Here is a 26,289-nt window from a genome sequence, read left to right as displayed (position 1 = left end):
CCCCATACTGTCACATCCAGCCTGTGCTGTACCCCATAGTGTCACATCCAGCCTGTGCTGTACCCCACAGTGTCACATCCAGCCTGTGCTGTACCCCATAGAGTCACATCCAGCCTGTACTGTTACCCCATAGTGTCACATCCAGCCTGTACTGTACCCCATAGTGTCACATCCAGCCTGTACTGTACCCCATAGTGTCACATCCAGTCTGTACTGTACCCCATAGTGTTACATCCAGCCTGTGCTGTACCCTATAGTGTCACAACCATCCTGTGCTGTACCCCATAGTGTCACATCCAGCCTGTGCTGTACCCCATAGTGTCACATCCAGCCTGTGCTGTACCCCATAGTGTCACATCCAGCCTGTGCTGTACCCCATAGTGTCACATCCAGCCTGTAGTGTTATACTGTACCCCATAGTGTCACATCCCGCCTGTGCTGTACCCCACAGTGTCACATCCAGCCTGTGCTGTACCCCACAGTGTCACATCCAGACTGTGCTGTACCCCATAGTGTCACATCCAGCCTGTGCTGTACCCCACAGTGTCACATCCAGCCTGTGATGTACCCCACAGTGTCACATCCAGCCTGTGCTGTACCCCACAGTGTCACATCTAGCCAGTGCTGTACCCCACAGTGTCACATCCAGCCAGTGCTGTACCCCACCGTGTCACATCCAGCCTGTTCTATACCCCACAGTGTCACATCCAGCCTGTACTGTACCCCACAGTGTCACATCCAGCCTGTAGTGTTATACTGTACCCCATAGTGTCACATCCATTCTGTGCTGTACCCCATAGTGTCACATCCAGCCTGTGCTGTACCCCATAGTGTCACATCCAGCCTGTGCTGTACCCCATAGTGTCACATCCAGACTGTGCTGTACCCCATTGTGTCACATCCAGCCTGTGCTATACCCCTTAGTGTCACATCCAGCCTGTACTGTACCCCATAGTGTCACATCCAGCCTGTACTGTACCCCATAGTGTCACATCCAGTCTGTACTGTACCCCATAGTGTCACATCCAGCCTGTGCTGTACCCCACAGTGTCACATGCAGCCTGTGCTGTACCCCATAGTGTCACATCCAGCCTGTGCTGTACCCCATAGTGTCACATTCAGTCTGTACTGTACCCCATAGTGTCACATCCAGCCTGTGCTGTACCCCACAGTGTCACATGCAGCCTGTGCTGTACCCCACAGTGTCACATCCAGACTGTGCTGTACCCCATAGTGTCACATCCAGCCTGTGCCGTACCCCACAGTGTCACATCCAGCCTGTACCCTACCCCATAGTGTCACATCTAGCCTGTGCTGTACCCCATAGTGTCACATACAGCCTGTACTGTACCCCATAGTGTCACATCCAGCCTGTGCTGTACCCCACAGTGCCACATCCAGTCAGTGCTGTACCCCACAGTGTCACATCCAGCCAGTGCTGTACCCCACCGTGTCACATCTAGCCTGTGCTATACCCCACAGTGTCACATCCAGCCTGTACTGTACCCCACAGTGTCACATCCAGCCTGTAGTGTTATACTGTACCCCATAGTGTCACATACAGCCTGTGCTGTACCCCATAGTGTCACATCCATCCTGTGCTGTACCCCATAGTGTCACATCTAGCCTGTGCTGTACCCCATAGTGTCACATCCAGACTGTGCTTTACCCCATAGTGTCACATCCAGCCTGTGCTGTACCCCTTAGTGTCACATCCATCCTGTGCTGTACCCCATAGTGTCACATCTAGCCTGTGCTGTACCCCATAGTGTCACATCCATCCTGTGCTGTACCCCATAGTGTCACATCCAGTCTGTGCTGTACCCCATAGTGTCACATCCAGACTGTGCTGTACCCCATAGTGTCACATACAGCCTGTGCTGTACCCCATAGTGTCACATCCATCCTGTGCTGTACCCCATAGTGTCACATCTAGCCTGTGCTGTACCCCATAGTGTCACATCCAGACTGTGCTGTACCCCATAGTGTCACATCCAGACTGTGCTGTACCCCACAGTGTCACATCCAGCCTGTACTGTACCCCATAGTGTCACATCCAGCCTGTACTGTACCCCATAGTGTCACATCCAGTCTGTACTGTACCCCATAGTGTTGCATCCTGCCTGTGCTGTACCCCATAGTGTCACATCCAGCCTGTGCTGTACCACATAGTGTCATATCCAGCCTGTGCTGTACCCCATAGTGTCACATCCAGTCTATACTGTACTCCATATTGTTACATCCAGCCTGTGCTGTACCCCATAGTGTCACATCCAGCCTGTACAGTACCCCATAGTGTCACATCCAGCCTGTACTGTACCCCACAGTGTGACATCCAGCCTGTAGTGTTATACTGTACCCCATAGTGTCACATCCAACCTGTGCTGTACCCCATAGTGTCACATCCAGCCTGTGCTGCACCCCATAATGTCACATCCAGCCTGTGCTGTACCCCATAGTGTCACATCCAGCCTGTGCTGTACCCCACAGTGTCACATCCAGCCTGTACTGTACCCCATAGTGTCACATCCAGCCTGTACTGTACCCCTTAGTGTCACATCCAGCCTGTACTGTACCCCATCGTGTCACATCCAGTCTGTCCTGTACCCCATAGTGTTACATCCAGCCTGTGCTGTACCCTATAGTGTCTCATCCAGCCTGTGCTGTACCCCATAGTGTCACATCCAGCCTGTGCTGTACCCCATAGTGTCACATCCAGTCTATACTGTACCCCATATTGTTACATCCAGCCTGTGCTGTACCCCACAGTGTCACATCCAGCCAGTGCTGTACCCCACAGTGTCACATCCAGCCTGTAGTGTTATACTGCACCCCATAGTGTCACATCCAGCCTGTGCTGTACCCCATAGTGTCACATCCAGCCTGTGCTGTACCGCATAGTGTCACATCCAGCCTGTGCTGTACCCCATAGTGTCACATCCAGCCTGTAGTGTTATACTGTACCCCATAGTGTCACATCCCGCCTGTGCTGTACCCCACAGTGTCACATCCAGCCTGTGCTGTTCCCCACAGTGTCACATCCAGACTGTGCTGTACCCCATAGTGTCACATCCAGCCTGTGCTGTACCCCACAGTGTCACATCCAGACTGTGCTGTACCCCATAGTGTCATATCCAGCCTGTGCCGTACCCCACAGTGTCACATCCAGCCTGTATCCTACCCCATAGTGTCACATCCAGCCTGTGCTGTACCCCATAGTGTCACATCCAGCCTGTGCCTTACCCCACAGTGTCACATCCAGCCAGTGCTGTACCCGACCGTGTCACATCCAGCCTGTACTGTACCCCATAATGTCACATCCAGCCTGTATTGTACCCCATAGTGTCACATCCAGTCTGTACTGTACCCCATAGTGTTACATCCAGCCTGTGCTGTACCCCATAGTGTCACATCCAGTCTGTACTGTACCCCATAGTGTTACATACAGCCTGTACTGTACCCCATAGTGTCACATCCAGCCTGTACTGTACCCCATAGTGTCACATCCAGCCTGTGCTGTACCCCATAGTGTCACATTCAGCCTGTGCTGTGCCCCATAGTGTCACATCCAGTCTATACTGTACTCCATATTGTTACATCCAGCCTGTGCTGTACCCCATAGTGTCACATCCAGCCTGTGCTGTACCCCACAGTGTCACATCCAGCCAGTGCTGTACCCCACCGTGTCACATCCAGCCTGTACTGTACCCCACAGTGTCACATCCAGCCTGTAGTGTTATACTGCACCCCATAGTGTCACATCCAGCCTGTGCTGTACCCCATAGTGTCACATCCATCCTGTGCTGTACCCCATAGTGTCACATCCAGCCTTTGCTGTACCCCATAGTGTCACATCCAGCCTGTGCTGTACCCCATAATGTTACATCTAGACTGTGCTGTACCCCATAGTGTCACATCCAGCCTGTGCTGTACCCCATAGTGTCACATCCAGCCTGTTCTGTACCCCACAGTGTCACATCCAGCCTGTGCTGTACCCCATAGTGTCACATCCAGCCTGTACTGTTACCCCATAGTGTCACATCCAGCCTGTACTGTACCCCATAGTGTCACATCCAGCCTGTACTGTACCCCATAGTGTCACATCCAGTCTGTACTGTACCCCATAGTGTTACATCCAGCCTGTGCTGTACCCTATAGTGTCACAACCAGCCTGTGCTGTACCCCATAGTGTCACATCCAGCCTGTGCTGTACCCCATAGTGTCACATCCAGTCTGTACTGTACCCCATAGTGTTACATACAGCCTGTACTGTACCCCATAGTGTCACATCCAGCCTGTACTGTACCCCATAGTGTCACATCCAGCCTGTGCTGTACCCCATAGTGTCACATTCAGCCTATGCTGTGCCCCATAGTGTCACATCCAGTCTATACTGTACTCCATATTGTTACATCCAGCCTGTGCTGTACCCCATAGTGTCACATCCAGCCTGTGCTGTACCCGACAGTGTCACATCCAGCCAGTGCTGTACCCCACCGTGTCACATCCAGCCTGTACTGTACCCCACAGTGTCACATCCAGCCTGTAGTGTTATACTGCACCCCATAGTGTCACATCCAGCCTGTGCTGTACCCCATAGTGTCACATCCATCCTGTGCTGTACCCCATAGTGTCACATCCAGCCTTTGCTGTACCCCATAGTGTCACATCCAGCCTGTGCTGTACCCCATAATGTTACATCTAGACTGTGCTGTACCCCATAGTGTCACATCCAGCCTGTGCTGTACCCCATAGTGTCACATCCAGCCTGTTCTGTACCCCACAGTGTCACATCCAGCCTGTGCTGTACCCCATAGTGTCACATCCAGCCTGTACTGTTACCCCATAGTGTCACATCCAGCCTGTACTGTACCCCATAGTGTCACATCCAGCCTGTACTGTACCCCATAGTGTCACATCCAGTCTGTACTGTACCCCATAGTGTTACATCCAGCCTGTGCTGTACCCTATAGTGTCACAACCAGCCTGTGCTGTACCCCATAGTGTCACATCCAGCCTGTGCTGTACCCCATAGTGTCACATCCAGCCTGTGCTGTACCCCATAGTGTCACATCCAGCCTGTAGTGTTATACTGTACCCCATAGTGTCACATCCCGCCTGTGCTGTACCCCACAGTGTCACATCCAGACTGTGCTGTACCCCATAGTGTCACATCCAGCCTGTGCTGTACCCCACAGTGTCACATCCAGCCTGTGCTGTACCCCACAGTGTCACATCCAGCCTGTGCTGTACCCCACAGTGTCACATCGAGCCAGTGCTGTACCCCACAATATCACATCCAGCCAGTGCTGTACCCCACCGTGTCACATCCAGCCTGTACTATACCCCACAGTGTCACATCCAGCCTGTACTGTACCCCACAGTGTCACATCCAGCCTGTAGTGTTATACTGTACCCCATAGTGTCACATACAGCCTGTGCTGTACCCCATAGTGTCACATCCATTCTGTGCTGTACCCCATAGTGTCACATCCAGCCTGTGCTGTACCCCATAGTGTCACATCCAGCCTGTGCTGTACCCCATAGTGTCACATCCAGACTGTGCTGTACCCCATTGTGTCACATCCAGCCTGTGCTGTACCCCTTAGTGTCACATCCAGCCTGTACTGTACCCCATAGTGTCACATCCAGCCTGTACTGTACCCCATAGTGTCACATCCAGTCTGTACTGTACCCCATAGTGTTACATCCAGCCTGTGCTGTACCCCATAGTGTCACATCCAGCCTGTACTGTACCCCATAGTGTCACATCCAGCCTGTGCTGTACCCCATAGTGTCACATCCAGCCTGTGCTGTACCCCGTAGTGTCACATCCAGCCTGTGCTGTACCCCATAGTGTCACATCCAGTCTATACTGTACTCCATATTGTTACATCCAGCCTGTGCTGTACCCCATATTGTCATATCCAGCCTGTACTGTACCCCATAGTGTCACATCCAGCCTGTGCTGTACCCCACAGTGTCACATCCAGCCAGTGCTGTACCCCACCGTGTCACGTCCAGCCTGTACTGTACCCCACAGTGTCACATCCAGCCTGTAGTGTTATACTGTACCCCATAGTGTCACATCCAGCCTGTGCTGTACCCCATAGTGTCACATCCATCCTGTGCTGTACCCCATTGTGTCACATCTAGCCTTTTTCTGTACCCCATAATGTCACATCCAGACTGTGATGTACCCCATAGTGTCACATCCAGCCTGTGCTGTACCCCATAGTGTCGCATCCAGCCTGTGCTGTACCCCACAGTGTCACATCCAGCCTGTACTGTACCCCATAGTGTCACATGCAGCCTGTACTGTACCCCATAGTGTCACATCCAGCCTGTACTGTACTCCATAGTGTCACATCCAGTCTGTACTGTACCCCATAGTGTTACATCCAGCCTGTGCTGTACCCTATAGTGTCACATCCAGCCTGTGCTGTACGCCATAGTGTCACATCCAGCCTGTGCTTTACCCCATAGTGTCACATCCAGCCTGTGCTGTACCCCATAGTGTCACATCCAGTCTATACTGTACCCCATATTGTTACATCCAGCCTGTGCTGTACCCCATAGTGTCACATCCAGCCTGTACTGTACCCCATAGTGTCATATCCAGCCTATTCTGTACCCTACGGTGTCACATCTAGCCTGTACTGTACCCCATAGTGTCACATCCTGTTGGCATGTACAACAGATTAGGACTTATTATAAGTGAAAGGAGGACTTTATACTAACCAGACAGCAGATGGCGATAGTGTGTATAGTTGTATACTTGCTGTAATGTGGGGGAGGAAAGCTCGCAATTGTTGGTTGTTCTTACTTCCTGTGTTTTTCTTTCCTGAATGTGTTATATCAGCAGCACATTGACTGTGTGACACTGAATTGTATCTCATGTTTAACCAGTATGAAGTAAATACTGTTTACTCAAGATATCTTGCTGATTGAAGCTCTCGTAAGTACAGTGGTGACTGTATGAAGATGCACTCTGCGACAGGTTATGGGCCCAGACACTACAGGCCCGCACTACAAGAGGCTCCTGGTTTATAACTCCAGATAACGGAGCACGCAGATAAGCTCTGTAAACATAAGGAAATAAATACAGATACAGAGTGACAAAGGAATTCATGATCCCAGGAGCTGGATATAATTACAGAGAATTCAACACAGGCAGGACATACAGGAACTATCAAGAAGAAAAAACAGGAGAATATCTTCAGTACAACTCTCTAAACAAGTAAGACTATATAAAGATGATGAGGAACACAGAACTGAAATTCACAGTAGCTAAACTTAATAGTGAAAATTATCAGTTATGGAAATTCATAGTAGAGATGTTGTTATCTAAGGATGATTTATGGGAAGTAATTGTTACAGAAAGACCAGATCAAGATAATCAGACATGGGATAAGAAGAATAGACAAGCGAGAGCCACCTTTAGCTTATTAGTGGATGATGCTCAATTAATACATACAAGAAATGAAGAAGCAGCTAAAGGAATGTGGGAAGAATTAAGAAAACTGTATGAAAGACCTAGCTTGAATCACAAGTTATTTTTATTAAGAAAGCTTTACAGTATGAGATTGAGTGCAAATGACGACATGCAGAAGCACATATTCTCAATGATGGAAGTGATATCACAGCTAAGATCTATTGGTGAAGACATTAAAGAAAGTAATGTAGCAGCTATATTATTGTGCAGTTTACCAGATTCGTATACAGCCTTGATAAATTCCCTTGAGACGAGACCAGAAACTGACATTACATTAGATTTTGTGAAAACAAGACAAATAGATGAATATCAGAGAAGAAAAGAACAAAGAAATGATTCTTCTACTGAAAAGGACAGTGAAAACGCTCTTAAAGCTGCAGAATTTAAAAAACCCTATAATAGACAACAGAATGCTTCAGATGTAAGAAAAAAGGTCATTTAAAGAAAGACTGTACCATATGGAAAGCAGAACAACAAAAATTACAACATAAAAAGCATACACAGAAAGTAAAAAACACAATTTCCGATTCATGTGAGAATAATTGGAATGGCACATTTAAAGTAACAGACAAGAAATCATCACTTGGTTGGTTTATTGATTCAGGAGCAACAAGTCATATGACAAGTGATAAGAATTTCTTTACTGATCTTGATTTAGATAAGAAAGAAGCCATTTGTCTTGCAGATGGAAGCAAAATAACCGCAGAAGGTATCGGACAAGGTATGCTAAATTGTTCAAACAAGTTCGGACAAGATTCAAAGATACTTGTACAGGATGTGTTGTGTAATGCACACGCCCGGGCTGAGTGGCGTGTGCGTGTATATGTAATGATTCCACTGGACCGTGCCGGAGAGTGAATGCCTGGAGGGGCGTAACTAAGTTTCCACCCTGGGATTCAGGAACAGAACCGCAGATGCGGTGGACAAACACAGCAGAGTGAGGCCGCCCAGAGCGGCGAGCAAGAGCAGAACAAGACGAGACCGCCTGGAGCGGTGAGCGAGAGAAGAGCAGGACAAGGCCGCCTGGAGCGGTGAGCAAAGGGTCAGATCAGAGCGAGACTGCCGGAGCAGCGAGCATCCCCATAGTACCGTGGCGGATCCGCAGGAACGAGTGCGGAAAGTTCCATCTGGACGGGTGCGTAATTCGCCTGGAACTCAGCTAAAGAAAAATTTTTTTTTATTTTTTTATTTTTCTATTTATTTATTTATCTTTAATGCACGTATTCACTGGAAAACGTCTCAGAGAGCGAAGGCCGTGGGGCTCAGCGGGAACCATGGCCTGAGCATGCTGTAATGCACACGCCCTGGCTGAGTGGCGTGTGCGTGTATATGTAGTGATTCCACTGGACCGTGCCGGAGAGTGAATGCCTGGAGGGGCGTAACTAAGTATCCACCCGATCCGACCAGGGTCGCACGACGGCATACGACGCCAGTGCACCAAGGAGGAACCGAGCAGAGGGACCAGGTGCTACTCCAGGACAGACCCCGGACACGGCTGTTGACCCACACAGGGGAATACATGAACAGGCAGGTTAGGCTGGCTCACAGACTGCTGGGTATAGGCAGACACGGCTGGTATGCAGACTGGCGGATGCTGGTAAGCACGACTGGTATGCAGGCAGGGAGGTACTGGCAGGTACGACAGGTTGGAGCACCGAGTGGATAGAACCCAGTACAGACTGGGACTCAGGAACAGAACCGCAGATGTGGACAAACAGCAGAGTGAGGCCGCCCAGAGCGGCGAGCAAGAGCAGAACAAGACGAGACCGCCTGGAGCGGTGAGCGAGAGAAGAGCAGGACAAGGCCGCCTGGAGCAGTGAGCGAGAGGAGCAGGACGAGACTACCGGAGCAGCGAGCAAAGGGTCAGAGCAGAGCGAGACTGTCAGAGCAGCGAGCAAAGGGTCAGAGCAGAGCGAGACTGCCGGAGCAGCGAGCAAAGGGTCAGAGTAGAGCGAGACTGCCGGAGCAGCGAGCAAAGGGTCAGAGCAGAGCGAGACTGCCAGAGCAGCGAGCAAAGGGTCAGAGCAGAGCGAGACTGCCGGAGCAGCGAGCAAAGGGTCATAGCAGAGCGAGACTGCCGGAGCAGCGAGCAAAGGGTCAGAGCAGAGCGAGACTGCTGGAGCAGCGAGCAAAGGGTCAGAGCAGAGCGAGACTGCTGGAGCAGCAAGCAAAAGGTCATAGCAGAGCGAGACTGCCGGAGCAGCGAGCAAAGGGTCATAGCAGAGCGAGACTGCCGGAGCAGCGAGCAAAGGGTCAGAGCAGAGCGAGACTGCCGGAGCAGCGAGCAAAGGGTCAGAGCAGAGCGAGACTGCTGGAGCTGCGAGCAAAGGGTCAGAGCAGAGCGAGACTGCCGGAGCAGCGAGCAAAGGGTCAGAGCAGAGCGGAAACCGCAGGAGCGGTGAGCAAGGCAGAGCAAAGCGGAAACCGCAGGAGCGTTGAGCAAGGCAGAGCAGAGCGGAAACCGCAGGAGCTTTGAGCAAGGCAGAGCAGAGCGGAAACCGCAGGAGCGGTGAGCAAAGCAGAGCAGGCAAGAACCGCCGGAGCGGTGAGCAAGGCAGAGCAGAGGGGACAGGGCTCTGTTCACACGGAACAGACTGGAAGGGAGAGGCAGAACCAGGTACACACAAGATACTTGCAATGAAGTAGCGAGTGGACTCTAAACTCACAAACGGGAGTACAGGGACAACGAGTAGGAGTTAGGTACGGGATCAGATTCTGCAGGAAAAGGGAAGGTACGGACATAGAGAAAAACAGGTAACAGGCTAGGAGAGTATTCAGACAAGAACAGACACAGCAGCAAGATACAGGAGCGGTTCTAGGTATGCAGCCCCTAGAAGGCGGAACGAACAGGCTAGGAGCATGTTCAGACAGGAACAGGCAAGATACAGGAACGGGTCTAGGTATGCGGCCCCTAGAAGGCGGAAAGAACAGGCTAGGAGCGTGTTCACACTGGCCTGGAAATACAGCCTCCAGGATAGGCATAAGACAACAGGCTAGAAGATAGTTCTGACAGGACACAGTTCAGACACGGGAACTGATACCGCAAGGCAGGAAACATAGACAGGACCTGGCACATCAGTGACTAGAAGCCAACTGACAGAACACAATGCTCAGGCAAGGATTCCAGGAAAGAGCTGGGTTAAATACCAGGTGACAGACAGCAATAGGCTGAGGACGCACAAGGGGTGTGCCCGCAGCAGCTACAAGAAGCAGGAAGTGATCGGGCGCCGCCCTTAAGCAGAAGAAACTGAGGCAAGCAGACAGCATGGAGGAAAGCCAGAGTGATAGTCTGGACTGGAAATCAAGTGCGCGCTCTTGCACAGTGGGAGATGGACCACTATGCAAGGACGCCGCCAGGTATGTTACATGTTGTATGTTCCAAAATTGGAAGGCGGATTATTATCTGTGAAACGTTTAACAGCAAAAGTACTTACAGTAAAATTCCAAGACAATGAGTGTGCAATTATTGCAGGAAACTAGGTGATAACCAAAGTCAAGGCAGATGAACAATTATATCATTTTGACACACCAAAGGAACAGATGAAGGTATGTACACATCATCACAAAAACTGTATTCACATGTGGCATAGACGTATAGGACATAGACACCCTGACAGTATAAGGGAACTACAGAGAAAAGAATTGACAAAAGATTTAAAGATATCAGATTGCTCAATTACCGTAAGATGTGAATGTTGTATAAAATCCAAAGCCACAAGGATATCTATTCCAAGAGAAAGTGAGATGAAAAGCGAAAGACCACTTGATTTGGTACATACTGACGTATGTGGACCCATGAAAGTGACTACATCAGGAGGCAATAGATACATGTTGACTTTTATAGACGACTACTCAAGATACACAGTCACATACTTAATTAAGAACAAAAGTGAAGTTTTTGATAAACTTGTAGACTATGTAACAAGATCAAGTAACAAATTTCAAAGGAAGCCAATTGTCATCAGAAGTGATAATGGAGGTGAATTTACAGGTCACAGAATAGAAGACTACTTAAGACAAAATGGAATAGAACACCAGAAAACTGTTCCATACACACCTGAACAAAATGGAGTAGCAGAAAGGAAAAACAGAACTCTAACCAAAATGATAAGATGTATGCTGACAGATTCCAAACTACCAGAGAAATATTGGGGTGAGGCAGCAGTGACAGCTACATATCTACGGAACCGACTTTTTTCCAGAAAACTGACGAAAACTCCATATGAACTGTGGCAAGGTATGAAACCACGTGTCAATCATTTAAAAGTTTTTGGATGTAAAGTTTTTAGATTCATTCCAACAGAAAAACGTTCCAAACTTATTCGTTGGATATAGTGAAAATTGCAAAGGATATAGAATCCTAGATCCCAAAACAGACAGAGTAACGGTGAGTAACAGTGTGACATTCATTGAAGATTTAAATGAAGACATTATGATTTCAGTTGAAACAAACAATGAGAAAAACAATAGTGACATAACTGAAGAAATATCTGATGAGAAAGAAGTAGAAATTAATGAAGAACAAAATACTGAAAGTTAAGAATCGCAACTACAAACAGATACAGAACCAAGACGTTCAATGAGAGAGAACAAAGGAAAACCACCAAAACGTCTCTCATACAAGACAAGCATAAGAAAAATCTATGAGCCTACCTCTTGGGAAGACATATCTAAACTTCCTGAAGAAGAAGCTAATAAATGGATAGAAGCAACAGAAACAGAAATTAAATCCATGCATGATTCAAATACATGGACACTAACAGATTTGCCAGAAGGAAGAAAAGCCATAGGATGTAAATGGATTTTTAAAGTAAAATACCAAACAGATGGCACAGCTGAAAGATACCGAGCAAGACTCGTAGCTAAAGGGTATTCTAAAATATGGAGAAGACTATGATGAGACATTTGCTCCAGTTGTCAAACACACTACAATAAGAACTTTACTTACAGTTGCAGCAATGAAACAGATGGAACTGAGACATCTGGATGTAAAGACAGCTTTTCTGAATGGAGATTTAACAGAAGACATTTACATGGAACAACCTCCAGGATTCAAAGATGAAAGAAATCCAAACAAAGTTTGCAAACTACATAAAAGCATATATGGTTTAAAGCAAGCAGCTAAAGCGTGGAATGACAAAATCACGGAAGTACTTACAATTGAAACATTTCAAAGAAGCAAAGCTGATCCATGCTTGTACACAAAAAGGCTGATTAAGAGATGGATTTATGTACTCATATATGTAGACGACATTTTGATTTGTTTTAAACAAGAAAGGGATAAAGAAACATTCTAAAAATCCTGAAGCAACATTTCGAAATCAAAGACTTGGGAAATGTAAAACAGTACCTAGGAATACAGGTAGAAAGAGAAGAAGACGGAAGTTTCCTACTGAATCAAAATCACATGATTCAAGACATAACAGAAAAATTTGGATTAAAGGATGCAAAAACAGTAAAGTCTCCAATGGAAACTAATTATCTCAAAGAGATGAACAGTGAAAACAATATGCTACCAAATAATGAAGAATACAGAACAGCAATAGGAAAACTACTGTATCTAGCGACCGTTACAAGACCAGACATCGCAGCAGCAGTAGGAATCCTGAGTAGAAAGGTATCAAAACCAAATAAAGCTGATTGGAGTGCCGTGAAGAGAGTAATGCGTTATTTGAAAGGAACTAGCAATGTTAAGCTGAAATTACCCACAAGTGATAATTGCATTTTAACAGAATATGTTGATGCAGATTGGGCTGGAGATCCAACTGACAGAAGATCTACCAGTGGACATATTTTTTTTCTCTCAGGTGGACCAATAAGTTGGACAAGTAAGAAACAGTCAATTGTGACACTGTCTTCAACAGAAGCAGAATATGTTGCCGCAGCACATGCGAGTCAAGAAGTACTGTGGTTAAGACAATTGTTGACAGAATTAGGACAACCACAGTTGGAACCAACAAAACTGAAAGAGGACAATCAAGGATGTCTTGTTCTTGCTCAGATGGAAAGAGTCAATCCAAGAACCAAGCTGTAACATACCTGGCGGCGTCCTTGCATAGTGGTCCATCTCCCACTGTGCAAGAGCACGCACTTGATTTCCAGTCCAGACTATCACTCTGGCTTTCCTCCATGCTGTCTGCTTTCCTCTGTTTCTTCTGCTCAAGGGCGGCACCCGATCACTTCCTGCTTCTTGTAGCTGCTGCGGGCACACCCCTTGTGCATCCTCAGCCTATTGCTGCCTGTCACCTGGTATTTAACCCAGCTCTTTCCTGGAATCCTTGCCTGAGAATCTTGTTCTGTCAGTTGGCCTTTGGTCGCTGACGTGCCAGGTCCTTCCCTGTTCCCTGCCTTACGGTATCAGTTCCCGTGTCTGAACTGTGTCCTGTCTGTGCACTCTAGCCAGCTACCTGTCTGAACACGCTCTTAGCCTGTTCTTCCTGCCTTCTAGGGGCTGCATACCTAGATCTGTTTCTGTGTTTGTTTGCCTGTCTGTCTGCCTTCCTGAGGCTGTATTTCTAGGCCAGTCTGAACACGCTCCTTGCCTGTTCGTCCCGCCTCTCTGGGGGCCGCATACCCAGACTCGCTCCTGTCTCTCGCTGCAGTGTCAGTTTCTGTCCGAACACTCAGTTCCTGTCTGAACACTCTCCTTCCTTTTACCTGTTTTGTTTATATGTCCGTCCCTTCCCTTTTTCTGCAGAGTCTGAACCTGCTCCTAACTCCTACTCTTAGTCGCTGTACTTTCGTTTGTGAGTTTAGTGTCCACTCGCTACTTCATTGCAAGCATCTAGTGTGTATCTGGTTCTGCCTTTCCCTTCCTGTCTGTTCCGTGTGAACAGAGCCCTGTCCCCTCTGCTCCGCCTTGCTCACCGCTTCTGCGGTTTCCGCTCTGCTCCGCCTTGCTCACCGCTCCTGCGGTTTTCGCTCTGCTCCGCCTTGCTCACTGCTCCGGCAGTCTCGCTCTGCTCTTACCCTTTGCTCACTGCTCCGGCAGTCTCGCTCTGCCCTGACCCTTTGCTCACTGCTCCGGCAGTCTCGCTCTGCTCTGACTCTTTGCTCACTGCTCTGGCAGTCTCGCTCTGCTCTGACCCTTTGCTCACTGCTCTGGCAGTCTCGCTCTGCCCTGACCCTTTGTTCACTGCTCCGGCAGTCTCGCTCCGCTCTGACCCTTTGCTCGCTGCTCCGGCAGTCTCGCTCTGCTCTGACCCTTTGCTCGCTGCTCCAGCAGCCTCGCTCTGCTCTGACCCTTTGCTCGCTGCTCCGGCAGTCTCGCTCTGCTCTGACCCTTTGCTCGCTGCTCCAGCAGCCTCGCTCTGCTCTGACCCTTTACTCGCTGCTCCAGCAGCCTCGCTCTGCTCTGACCCTTTGCTCGCTGCTCCGGCAGTCTCGCTCTGCTCTGACCCTTTGCTCGCTGCACCGGCAGTCTCGCTCTGCTCTGACCCTTTGCTCGCTGCTCCGGCAGCCTCGCTCTGCTCTGACCCTTTGCTCGCTGCTCCGGCAGTCTTGCTCTGCTCTTGCTCGCCGCTCCAGGCGGTCTCACCCTGCTGTGTTTGTCCACCGCATCTGCGGTTCTGTTCTGGAAGTCCCAGTCTGTACTGGGTTCTATCCACTCTGTGCTCCAGCCTGTCGTGCCTGCCAGTGCCTCCCTGCCTGCATACCAGTCGTGCTTACCAGCATCCACCTGCCTGCATTCCAGCCGTACCTGCCAGCACCTCTCTGCCTGCATACCAGTTGTGCTTACCAGCGTCCACCCGTCTGCATACCAGCCGTGTCTGCCTATACCCCCAGTCTATGTTCCAGCCTTACCTTCCAGTTCCTGTATTCCCCGGTGTGGGCCAACAGCCGTGTCCGGAGTCTGACCTGGAGTAGACCCTGGTCCCTCTGCTCGGTTCCTCCCTGGTGCACTGGCGTCGTATGCCGTCGTGCGACCTTGGTCGGATCGGGCAGATACTTAGTTACGCCCCTCCAGGCACTCTCCGGTTCATGGCCCAGTGGAACTACTAAATACGCACACGCCAGTCAGTCCGGGCGTGTGCATTACAGCATGCTCAGGCCATGGTTACCGTTGAGCCCCACGGCCTTCGCTCTCTGAGACGTTTTCCAGCGAATACGTTCTTCTAGAAGAAATTTTTTTTTTTTGCTACCAGCTGATTTTCAGGCGAATTACGCACCCGTCCAGATGGATCTATCAGCACTCGTTCCTACGGATCCTCCACGGTACTATGGGGATCCAAGACTGAGTCGTGCATTTGTGGAGCAATGCATGCTACACTTCAAGTTCTACCCTCTTTGTTTTCCCACCGATCGGGTTAAGGTGGGATTCATGATGTCTTACCTATTGGGTGATGCCTTGGAATGGATCAACCCCCTATGGGAAGCACAGGATCCTATCCTCCTGGACCTTCAGGCCTTTCTGGTGGCCTTTCTAATGGTCTTCGATGGCCCTAACCCGAAGACCCCTGCTGAAGCTTCACTTCCCAATGTTCCGGAGCAGCCCCGATGGGTGATGTGTGTGGGTAGCGCACTAGTCCTCTTGCCCGAAGAGACTACTGCCCACCCAGAATCCACACAGGATGACTACGCTCTCCGGAATACTTCTCCCAACCTCAAGAGGCAGTCCAGACGTGCTAGGCGTAGAGGCAAGCCGTCACGCCAGGGTCTGTCCTCCCAAAGACCCCCTGATCCCAACCTTGAAGTCCCTGCTGAAGCTTCATTTCCCTGTATCCCAGAGCAGCCCCGTCGGGTAATGTGCGTGGGTAGCGCACCAGTTCTCCTGCCCGAAGAGACTACTGCCCAACCAGAATCCACACAGGAGGACTTCCTGCACCCGGTATCTGATACCTCACCCACTTTAACCAGTGAGCCTGTCCAAGGGTGCTCCGAAGCAGTGATTACCTCCGAGTCTGTGCACCTCTACTACCTGGCAGAGGACCCCCTGTTGCCTCCTGAATCCTCCGGGATACCACTTGATGACAAATGGAGAGAGACTTCCCTACACCCGGTACCCGATACTTCGTCCGCTCCGTCCTGTGAGCTTGACAATGGGTACCTCAAAGCGATAGTTACCCCCGAGTCTCTACACCCCTCCGACCAGGCGGAGGACCTCCAGTTGTCTCCAGAACCCTTCGGGGTGCTACCTGGTAGCGAATGGACAGAGACTTTCCTACACTCTGTACCTGATACCTCGGCTGCTTCATCCAGTGAGTCCGACCTAGTGTACTCCGAAGCAGAAGTTACCCCCGAGTCTCTACACCCCTCCGACCAGGCGGAGGACCTTCAGTTGTCTCCAGAACCCTTCGGGGTACTACGTGGTAGTGAATGGACAGAGACTTTCCTATACACGGTACCTGATACCTCGCCCGCTTCGTCCAGTGAGTCCGACCTAGTGTACTCCGAAGCAGAGGTTACCCTCGAGTCTCTGCACTCTTCCGACCTGGCGGAGGACCTCCAGTTGTTTCCTGAATCCTCCGGGGTACCACCAGATAACAAAGGGACAGTGACTTTTCTTCATCTTGTACCTGATACCCCGGCCGTTTCTTCCTGTGAGCTTGACAAGATGTACCCCGAAGCAGAGGTTACCCCCGAGTCTCTGCCCCCCTCCAACCCAGCGGAGGACTTCCAGTTGTCTCCTGTACCCTCTGGGGTGCCACCTGAAAATATGTGGAGAGAGACTTCCTTGTGTGCTGTTCCTGGTACTCCACCCGTTTCGTCTGTTGCTGAGGATGGCTGGATAGGAGGTAGCATCCTAGCTACCCAGATGAGACCAGTTTTTTCTGTGGACAGTGGGAGTGATCTCCTTGAAGTGAAGGATTGGCCCTCGAATTCCCTGCGGAAGATTCTGGCAGGCCTGAAGAAGAGGGGGCATAAGGGGGGGTACTGTAACATACCTGGTGGCGCCTTTCATAGTGGTCCATCTCCCACTGTGCAAGAGCGCGCACTTGATTTCCAGTCCAGACTATCACTCTGGCTTTCCTCCATGCTGTCTGCTTGCCTCTGTTTCTTCTGCTTAAGGGCGGTGCCCGATCACTTCCTGCTTCTTGTAGCTGCTGCGGGCACACCCCTTGTGCGTCCTCAGCCTATTGCTGTCTGTCACCTGGTATTTAACCCAGCTCTTTCCTGGAATCCTTGCCTGAGCATTTTGTTCTGTCAGTTGGCCTTTGGTCGCTGACGTGCCAGGTCCTTCCCTGTTCCCTGCCTTACGGTATCAGTTCCCGCGTCTGAACTGTGTCCTGTCTGTGCACTCTAGCCAGCTACCTGTCTGAACACGCTCTTAGCCTGTTCTTCCTGCCTTCTAGGGGCTGCATACCTAGATCTGTTTCTGTGTTTGTTTGCCTGTCTGTCCGTCTTCCTGAGGCTGTATTTCTAGGCCAGTCTGAACATGCTCCTTGCCTGTTCGTCCCGCCTCTCTGGGGGCCGCATACCCAGACTCGCTCCTGTCTCTCGCTGCAGTGTCGGTTTCTGTCCGAACACTCAGTTCCTGTCTGAACACTCTCCTTCCTTTTACCTGTTTTGTTTATAAGTCCGTCCCTTCCCTTTTTCTGCAGAGTCTGAACCTGCTCCTAACTCCTACTCTTAGTCGCTGTACTTTCGTTTGTGAGTTTAGTGTCCACTCGCTACTTCATTGCAAGTATCTAGTGTGTATCTGGTTCTGCCTTTCCCTTCCTGTCTGTTCCGTGTGAACAGAGCCCTGTCCCCTCTGCTCCGCCTTGCTCACCGCTTCTGCGGTTTCCGCTCTGCTCCGCCTTGCTCACCGCTCCTGCGGTTTCCACTCTGCTCCGCCTTGTTCACCGCTCCTGCGGTTTCCGCTCTGCTCCGCCTTGCTCACTGCTCCGGCAGTCTCGCTCTGCTCTTACCCTTTGCTCACTGCTCTGGCAGTCTCGCTCTGCCCTGACCCTTTGCTCACTGCTCCGGCAGTCTCGCTCTGCTCACAGTGTCACATCCAGCCTGTACTGTACCCCATAGTGTCACATCCAGCCTGTACTGTACCCCAAAGTGTCACATCCAGCCTGTGCTGTACCCCATAGTGTCACATCCATCCTGTACTGTACCCCATAGTGTCACATCCAGCCTGTACTGTACCCCAGTGTCACATCCAGCCTGTGCTGTACCCCATAGTGTCACATCCAGCCTGTGCTGTACCCCATAGTGTCACATGCAGCCTGTAGTATTATACTGTACCCCATAGTGTCACATCCAGCCTGTGCTGTACCCCACAGTGTCACATCCAGCCTGTGCTGTACCCCACAATGTCACATCCAGACTGTGCTGTACCCCATAGTGTTACATCCAGCCTGTGCTGTACCCCACAGTGTCACATCCAGACTGTGCTGTACCCCATAGTGTCACATCCAGACTGTGCTGTACCCCATAGTGTCACATCCAGCCTGTACTGTACCCCATAGTGTCACATCCAGCCTGTGCTGTACCCCATAGTGTCACATTCAGCCTGTGCTGTACCCCACAGTGTCACATCCAGCCTGTGCTGTACCCCACAGTGTCACATCCAGCCTGTGCTGTACCCCACAGTGTCACATCCAGTCTGTACTGTACCCCATAGTGTCACATCCAGCTTGTACTGTACCCCAAAGTGTCACATCCAGCCTGTATTGTACCCCTCAGTGTCACATCCAGCCTGTACTGTACCCAATAGTGTCACATCCCTCCTGTACTGTAACCTATAGTGTCACATCCAGCCTGTACTATACCTCATTGTGTCACATCTAGTGTTGAGCCACCCCCGTAGTGTTCGAGTTCGGTTCGGTTCGTCGAACACCCGTGTGTTCGCCGAACTGTTCGTCGAACTGTTCGTCGAACACCTTCGAACACCGTTAAAACCAATGGCAGGCAAACAAAAACACATAGAAACACATAGAAAACACCTTCAAAGGTGTCCAAAAGCTGACAAACTGCTCAGAAGACATAACTAACACATGGAAAAGTGACAAGTACATATAGTCATGCGAAAATAAAAGAGGTGGAGGAGTAAAAGGAGGGGGAGACACAGATATAGGCATGTCATACCCTTCTAAAATCCAAAAAGTGAGAAGCCGACACGGCCAGTCCGCTCCTGCCCGTGCCACCTCCGTGTCGCCGGGTTTGTGCCAGAGCCGCGGTGAACCCTGACGGCCAGCCCCCCTCTCCCAATACTGGTGCCTGTCCGCTGGTGGGTCGAGCGAGCCCCCCTGTGGTGGAGGCAGCTCTAAGCTTTTTAATTTAAATTGTCTCTCTAATTTGAATGAATACACTTTAAATCCATTTACAAGGATCTATTGGAGGGCAAGTCTCATGCCAGCAGCAGCGGGAATTCCAGCTCCAGTAGCGTCCACTAAAGCTGCTGCAGTTAAAAAGCTTTTATAAGGATCGAGCTCGGCTGTCCACCGCAAGGCATCCTACTGCCAGTCCCAGCCCCTATGCCTTGGGGTGCCTCCTGATGCTCTTCACTAAGTATCCCATGGTCCCGAAGCATTTCCTTTGAAAAAATTAAGTGTCTAAACTACAGGTGGTGCAGCTTGCTTAACAGCCGGGATAATCCGCTCACTAGCAGACACTGCTACTAGGCACAAAGTATTTCCTGGGCTAGATGCAGTTAAAAATTTGTAATTAGATACTCTCGTTGGATGCTGAGAAAGCATTCCATAGAGTCTCCTGGCACGCCATATATGATTCTCTTAAAAAGCTTGGGGTAGGGGTCTAGGGGACCCTTTTATAGCCAAAATCACGGCCCTGTATCGCAATACGTCACCTAGGCTGAAGATAAATGGAACTGTAGCACCCTGAGGGCTCGGTTGCTACAGACGTATTGCACCTCACCCAGAGGTGTGATATCTCACTCTCAGGTAAGGATGGAGTGTGGATCAGGACCCGACACCTGCATGCATTACACCACATTGCCGTGGGGCAGGGCGACCAATATGCCCCTGAGATGGGCACGACAGTCCCTGTCCCTGGCTGGAGTGGGGGGAGGGAACACTGAGGAAGGGGAACCCTGTAGTGCAGGAGCAGGGAGGAAGCAGTTCCTGGGTGCATTGAGAAGGGAGTATAAAAGGTGGGCACCATCTTAGTTCAGTGCAGAGAAGTCTGAGCAGAAGTGGCAGGGAGCAGGGGCTCTGCATGAGCTCTGCTCCGGAGGCGGGCCTAGTAACAGAGGCCCAGGCCTGGAAGAGGGAGAAGGAAGGAAGAGGAGCGGAGAAGGCTCCAGGAACGAGGAATGAAGGGATCCCAGGGGTGCGGACGGGCGAGTCGCCACCGCACGCCCGAATCCACCTGCGTGGAGGGGTCAGGCCAAAGGGGGAGACCGGTCCCCGAACTAGTGGAGGCAGGAAACGACCCTCAGCTAGAAACCGGAGGCTCTGACATTTTATGTGGCGCAGCCCCTCGCTACACCCGCTAGGAAGGCACCACATAGGGTCAGGGAAACTGGCGCCAAGTTTGCCAAGAGGAGGCCCGAGGCAGCCGGACAGAAGTGTTGGTAAGAAAGGCCAGACAAAGGACACACAAAGGGGGTCCTGTGAAGTGCTCCAAAGTTATCTGGGAGTTGTCTGAGCCCCTCACCTGGTGAGCACAGTACGACGTGGGCAGCCGTTACCTGCAGACGTGGTCTGGATAATAAGAACTGTGAGTAAAGGCCCTGAACTGCATCACTGACTCCGTGTCGTTACTGCTGCTGCCCTGCACCATCACCCCCATCCTCCGCATACACTGCCCTGAGGCTATACTCCTCCCGTGGGGAGTTATGCTACGCTCTGCTGCACCCACAACACCAGCCTCAGTGGTCTGCCCTGTAGCGGCGGTTCACTCTGACCGCAATCCACGGGTGGCGTAGTCAGACATTTAAACATGAAAACCACATAAATAGTTCCGCCACTGGTTTGACCGCCCTGAGCCACGGAACCGGGTCGCCGCCACGAAGACTACAACCACCAGCATCCACCAAAAAGGGTCCGGCTCCGGGTGTCCCAAGGCCCAGGGGGTGCGTCAGAACATTTTCATCACCTTTCACAATCACCAATGGGACAAGGCAGTGATGTCCTCTGTCCCCTCTCTTATACATCCTAGTGACGGAGCACCTGCTCTCATCAATTCGCCATAACCCCAATATTAGGTGGATTGAGGTGGGAGGCACCGAGTACAAGTGCTCTCTATTTGCTGATGATGTCCTAGTATATATCACTCAATCACATATATCCATCCATGCTGTTATGGCTGAAATAGATCACTTTGTTACATGGTAAAATTTTAAAATCAATGCAGCGAAGTCTGAGGCCCTCGATGTCTCCCTCCCCAAATCCATATAGGATTCCATCCAGTCCAACTTTCCCTTTGCCTGGCCCTCACAGGGTATCAAATACTTAGGAATTCCTATTCATAGAGACCTCTCCCATCTATGTTATCTTAATTTTGGGCCCTTTATTGAACAACTCCATACAGACCACGGTTGGCAAGTTAGAACTGTAAGATTCACTACGTGAACCACTGGTGTTTTGTGGAAAAGCACATGTACACTGCGTTCCAAATTATTATACAAAAAGTGTTTAGGAGTGATAAGGGAAGAATTTGTTTGTTTGTCAGTTAAACTCATTGATGGTGATGTGTGTCAGGGCTCTTTATATCACTGTAAGCAATTGCAGACACCTGTGCTAATTAGTTTGGCAGGTGTGTCCAATGAAAGGCAAGACTACTTAAGAAGGCTCTCTCACATTATTAAGCAGCCTACATTTTCTGCCAAAATGGGAAAGAAAAAGGATGTGTCGGCTGCTGAGAAGCAACAAATTGTGGAGTGTTTAGGTCAAGGCATGACTACAGTCAACATTGTGCGATGATCAGGATGAAGTGTCTTGGCAATCAAGAAGTATGTAGCTGATTCACAGTACACACGTGTGCGTGCTGATAAGGGCAAATTGAGGACTCTTTCCTACAGGCAATTACGTCAGGTTGAAAGAGCAGCGGCAAAAAAGCCTTGTCATAGCAGCAGACAAGTTTTTGAAGCTGCTTGTGCCTCCAACGTCCCCCGAACAACAAGATGCAGGGTCCTTCAGAGGTTTGCAGCTGTGCATGCGCTATCCTGTCGACCTCCTCTATCCACTTCACACAAGCAGAAACGGCTCCAGTGGGCCAAACATTACATGAAGACTGATTTCAAAACTGTTTTGTTCACGGATGAGTGCCGTGCAGCGCTCGATGGTCCAGATGGATGGAGTGGAGGATGGCTGGTTGATGGACACCCCACGCAAACACGGCTACAGCGCCAACAAGGAGGAGGTGGAGTAATGTTTTGGGCTGGAATCATGGGGAGAGAGATTGTCGGCCCCTTTAGGATCCCTGAAGGCGCTAAAGATGAACTCCATAATGTATGTGGATTTTCTCAAACAGCACTTCCTGCCATGGTTCAAGAAGAAGAACCGTGTATTTCACAGCAAGATCATTTTTCTGCATGATAATGCACCATCTCATGCTGCACATAAAACATCTGCATCTCTGGCTGATATGGGCATAAAAGGGGACAAACTTATGGTGTGACCCCCATGCTCCCCTGACCTCTACCCCATTCAGAACCTTTGGAGCATCATTAAAAGGAGTGTCTATGATGGCGGGAGGCAGTTCACATCTAAGCAACAGCTCTGGGAGGGTATTCTGTCCTCATGCAAAACAATTGAAGCAGAAACCATCCAAAACCTGACAAATTCAATGGACGAGAGAGTTCAGAAGCTCCTTTCGAACAAGGGGTCCTATGTGAAAATGTAACATCACCTAGAATAAAGTTTTGAGTTGAAAACTGTTTGATTTCAGTTTCTAACAACCTGCTAATGCTTATAATTTCAAAAATGACCATTTTTTTGGTCTTTATTAAAATGAAAAGGTTGATCGAAAAGTTTGGGGGATCTAAGAGTGTGGCAACCCAGTAGTCATGATTACTTCGAATTCTGACAATATGAGGGTCATGCTGCAGGTAGTGCAGCAAGAAGGCACTTATGTGCCTTGCGCATCTCGGAGCCCCAAAATTATTTTCCGGGCTAGATGCAGCTAAAAATTATTTTTAATTTTAAATCTGGTGAAGCTTTAGTATAGATGGCCTAATAGGATCAGTGCTGCACACTGCTACAAAGCCCAAATTATTTTCCAGTCAAGATACAGATAAACATGATTAGTAATTTGAAAGCTTAAAACGGTTGGTAGGGTGATTTTAACCAATCATCAAGCTTTTACTCTCCCCAGGATGACACAGGGGTAGAAAAGTCGTTTCGGATCCATGATTTGTTCATCTTTATGAACGTGAGTCTGTCTACATTATCAGTGGAGAGCCGCGTGCGCTTATCTGTCAGCACACCACCAGCAGCGCTGAACACACGTTCAGACAGAACGCTGGCTGCGGGGCATGACAAGATCTCCAAGGCGTAAGTGGCTAGCTCCGGCCATTTATCCAGATTGGAAGCCCAAAAAGAGCAAGGGTCCAGTGACACAGTCGTGGCTTCAATGTTTACTTGGAGATACTCCTGTACCATCGTCTCTAGGCGTTGACTATGTGTCAGACTTCTTGTCTCCTGTGGCCTTGCAAAGGATGGGCTAAAAAAGTGGTGAAATGATTCCGCAAAATTGATGTTACCAGCAGATACTGTGGTTCTGTTACGGTTTGAGTGCTGAACACTTGACGGTCCCACGGTTGGCAAGTTGGAACTGTGAGATTCACTACGTGCACCACTGGTATTTTGTGGAAAAGCACATGTAAGATTCTGCAACAGTCTCTGCTGATACTCCTGCATGCGTGCATCCCTTTCTATGGCAGGAATAATTTCTGCAAATTTACTTTTGTACCGGGGATCTAACAGTGTGGCAACCCAGTAGTCAGGATTATTTCTAATTCTCACAATTCGAGGGTCATGTTGCAGGTAGTGCAGCAAGAAGGCACTCATGTGTGTTGCGCATCCAGGAGCACCAAGTCCCTGTTGTGTTGGTGGCGAGGTAACAATCATGCTTCCTTCCTCTGTCCTCTCCCCCCAACCTCGCACAACAGAAATGTGATCAAGGTCTCCCTCATCTGATGAGTCTTCCATCAGTTCGTCCTCCACTTCTTCCTGGGCTCCTGCACCTTCCTCACTAGTTTGGCTGCTACCATGCGCCCTGGTAAAACCATCTCCCCCACCCTCACATGCCTGCCGCCTTGGTGCTGCCGACCGTCTGGACCTTGCAGATGTTAGCCCTTCCGCATACAACTCCTCCTCCTCTACTTCCTCCACCTCCTCTTGTGCCACCACCTGACTCCGAATTCTGTTTAACATGTGCTCCAGCATGTAAATCACCGGAATAGTCATGCTGATAATGGCATCGTCAGCACTAAACATCTTCGTCGCCATTTCAAAACTGTGCAGAAGGGTGCATAGGTCCCTGATCTGAGACCACTCCTCCAGCGTGATTTGCCCCACCTCTGAATCTCGTTGGCCCAGGCTATACGTCAGAACGTATTGCACCAGGGCTTGTCGGTGCTGCCACAGTCGCTGCAACATGTGCAGAGTTGAATTCCACCGGGTAGGCACATCGCATTTTAGCCGGTGAAGTGGCAGGCCCAACGACTTCTGTAGAGATGTAAGTCGCTGAGCTGCGGGATGCGAACGGCGGAAGTGAGCACACAGCGACCGTGCCCTCTGCAGAAGGCCATCTAGTCTGGGATAGTGGGCTAAAAATTGCTGGACAACCAGGTTCAACACGTGAGCCATACAAGGCACGTGTGTGACATTGCCCCGGCGAAGGGCCGCACCCAGGTTTGCAGCATTGTCGCACACGGCCTTCCCTGGTTTCAGGTCCAGTGGAGACAACCATTCATGAAATTGGTTCTCCAGAGCTGACCACAACTCCTCAGCTGTGTGACTCACATTTCCCAGACATTTCAATGTAAAAACCGCCTGATGACGTTGAGCCCTACTGCCAGCATAGTAAGGAGGTGTGCAGGATCCCTTCTGCGCAGTTAGAAAGCTTGTGGCATGACCAGACAGGCTTTGGGTGCAGGTGGAAGACCGAGAGGAGGCTGAGGAGGCAGAAGCAGTGGAGGAACTTTGACATAAAGAGGATTGACGCACAACTCGTGGGGACGGCAAGACTTGGACAGCAGCCCCTTGTCCTGCTGTCACCATAGTTACCCAGTGCCCAGTCAGCGACATGTAACGCCCCTGTCCATGCCTACTCGTCCAAGTGTCTGTGGTGAAATGCACCCTGTCACACACAGAGTTTCTCAAAGAAGCGGTGATGTTGTGTGCGACATGCTGGTGGAGCGCAGGCACACCTTTCTTTGAGAAGTAGTGCCGACTGGGCATCTGGTACTGGGGCACTGCGACGGACATAAGGTCTCGAAAATCCTCTGTGTCCACCAGGCGGAAAGGCAGCATTTCTGTAGCCAAGAGCTTGCAGATGGTGAAATTCAACCTCTTAGCTTTCTCATGGCTAGGAGGAAATGGTCTTTTACTTGTCCACATCTGAGGGACCGAGGGCTGGCTATTGTGCTTAGACGGGGTTGATAAGGGTGTCCCCAGCAAACTGCCGGTCTGTGAGGAAGATGCAGGCGGACATGTTAGGTTGCCTTGATCCAAAGGTGGTGCTATCGATGTCGGACAGCGCTCAACACCAGCTGGTGTTACCACCTCCAAAGAAAATGATGACCTGCCAATCACGCTGGCTGTTGCGGGTAAAGAGGTGGCAGGTCTGCGCCCCAAAACAGGTGTGACTGCTGTCCCCCCAGTCACAGAGGATGAAGAGGCCGCGGATGCACAAGATATGGCAGACGGTGATTGGCCCGGCCGGCTAGGCCGCAT

The 26,289-nt window shown here is 50.2% G+C and overlaps 1 protein-coding gene across 1 annotated transcript in view; it reads right to left on the bottom strand.

Moving 5' to 3' along the window:
- ATP5MC3 (ATP synthase membrane subunit c locus 3) overlaps window positions 1–16,429 on the bottom strand; it is a 31,304-nt gene extending 14,875 nt beyond the window's left edge. The window contains exon 1 of the mRNA XM_073646893.1: window positions 16,419–16,429. The gene's annotated coding sequence lies outside the window, so the exon portion shown is untranslated. The remainder of the gene's footprint in view (window positions 1–16,418) is intronic.
- Between the last annotated feature and the right edge of the window lie 9,860 nt (window positions 16,430–26,289).

Source organism: Phyllobates terribilis, unplaced genomic scaffold (assembly GCF_046119375.1).
Source record: "Phyllobates terribilis strain yellow unplaced genomic scaffold, ASM4611937v1 Scaffold_9__5_contigs__length_417890890, whole genome shotgun sequence".
Classification (NCBI taxonomy): domain Eukaryota; kingdom Metazoa; phylum Chordata; class Amphibia; order Anura; family Dendrobatidae; genus Phyllobates; species Phyllobates terribilis.
This window is presented reverse-complemented; position numbering and strand designations above follow the sequence as displayed.